The following is a 2,345-nucleotide window of genomic DNA, read 5'->3' as shown; positions in this document are numbered from 1 at the left end:
TTCTTCTTATATATATATTTTTTTATTTTTGTTTTTCTCATTTTTTTTCATTATTTTTTTCTTTTCAACTAAAATATATACAAGAACATCAATGCATATGGTTTACACATGATTAATACATGAGTATGTACCCAATTCCCATGATTTTTTCAACAAAAACGTAAACACACTTTTATCTCTACCCAATGTTCCCAACTTTCCCGAAATCAAGTAATGAACACTCTCACTAGCATAAGCTAATCAAAGATCCAAACAAGGGACATTTATTGTTTTTCACTTAGGCTTGTAATGTGCTACAATTAAGAATAAGTGGGTTAAGCATAGGTTCAAATTGGTTATCAATGGAAGATAAAAGGTAGGCTATTTGGGTAAGTGAGCTATTTGAACAATGGCCTCAATCATATAAATGCATGTATACACAAAATAATGGACATAAAGAATCAAACAAATCAAAGATTACACTCATAGGAAGAGAATAATGTACACAAGAATGAAAATAAGTGGTCATATGATGTAACCACACAATTAGGCTCAAAACTCACATGCTTGTGTTCTTTGCTTAAAACGTAACCCACAAAGTGTACAATTAAAGCAAGTTCTAAAAAAATTTTTTCAATCAATTGGGGTGCCCTATAGATAAAATCTTTGGAAAATATCATGATTTTGACTAAGCTTAATATATACATATGCAATGCAACCAAATATCCTAAAAGACCTAAAAATGAAATACAAAAGTGTTGGGATTAAAAACTTGTCACCCAAAAATGCCGAGCGGTCCAACGACCTCCCTACACTTAAAGATGAGCAAGGGGGTACGGCGACTTTCTTAATTGCTACCTTCAGCTGGTAGGTCAACCGATTGCTGCGTGTTCTTCCTCCCGCTTCCATTTTTTTTCTTATGGTGTATTAATCATGAAAAACAAAATAAATACCGTAAGATGAGAAAATACAAAAGCAAGGAAGCGTGAATTGTTGGAATGAGGTAAATAACTAGAATTAAGTGAGTGAATTGGTGTGACATTGATGAAAAATAGTTGTATGGGTTCTAACTTGCATGTGGTTTAGAACTCACACCCTAGTATTTAAAAAATCATGTCACAATTATACAAAAGAAAACATGCACTTCACTCATTCTAGTGTGCTTGAGATACTTTAATAGACTTCACTACAAGAAAAAAGGCCTGTCGGCACCCTTTTTTCTTGCCACGCTTTTAAAGCGTGCCAAAAAGTGGTCTATGGGTACGCTTTTGCGAGGGTGACCACTGATTTGTGATTTGGCCAAGTTTTTTTTGCCACGCTTAAAAAGCGTGGCCATAGAGAGAAATCGGCACGCTTTTATGAGGGTGGCCACTTATTTGAAATTTGGCCATGCTTTTTTATCGCCACGCTTAAAAAGCGTCGCCATAGAGGGAAATTAGCACGCTTTTGAAGTGTGACAAAATGGTTTTGTTATCGTTACATTTTTAAAGCATGGCCGTTTCCTCTAAATCTTTTGACACGCTTTATAAGCGCGGCCACAAAGTTCAAAAAAAAAAATTCCACCCATCTTAATTCGAAACAAACAGTTTACACAACAAAGTGAACAAACCCCCTAACAACACTTCCTTTCTTCGAAACACACCCTCCTCTTCTTTGAAACAATGCCTTAAAAGCGAAAACCCTAACACAGAGCTCATCACCCTAACGGCGGCGGCGCTCTGCACCTAACATAGAGTTCATCGCCGGTGCTCTCACTCTCTCCCCCAATAACACTCGTTGGTCTTCGTTCCAACCCTCTCTAGCAATCCCTCCGTAGGTGCCACCTCTGCCGGTGTTCCCTGCGTCGGCGCTCCTTCCGTCTCTCCTGTAAACACCTATCCTTCCTTCGGCGGTGACTCACTCTGGTAAGGCCTCCCTCGGCGCTCACTCTCTATCACAAACCCTCCGTCGACGCTCACTCTCTCTCCATGGTTCAGCACCCGCCGCGTTGCCGTCTCCCTCTCTGAAGTCGTTGCGCCGCCGTCTCCATCTCCGTCACTCGTCGCACCTCCGTCTGCCACGTTCAGCGTTCGCAGCACCGTGGTAAATTATCTGTTCAAAATTTTTCTTGATCTTATTATTTGTTTTTGAATTTGATTTTTGTTTTGATCTTCTTGGTTCTTCATTTTTTTCTGATTTTTCTAAATTTATATTTTTTGTTCTTATCTGATATTTGGTTTAGGGTTTTTTTTTCTAAACTTCTTGACATTTGGTTCTGTTCTGGCAGGCTAAAAGATATCAATTATTTCTTCAGGAGTTGACAGCATTGGTTGGAGTAAGCGGGGCTGGAAAAACCACGCTAATGGATGTCTTGGCTGGAAGAAAAA

Source organism: Arachis ipaensis, chromosome B1 (genome assembly GCF_059453495.1).
Source record: "Arachis ipaensis isolate K30076 ecotype BB chromosome B1, ASM5945349v1, whole genome shotgun sequence".
NCBI lineage: Eukaryota > Viridiplantae > Streptophyta > Magnoliopsida > Fabales > Fabaceae > Arachis > Arachis ipaensis.
The sequence above is the reverse complement of the archived record's forward strand: the minus strand, read 5'-3'. Positions refer to the sequence as shown.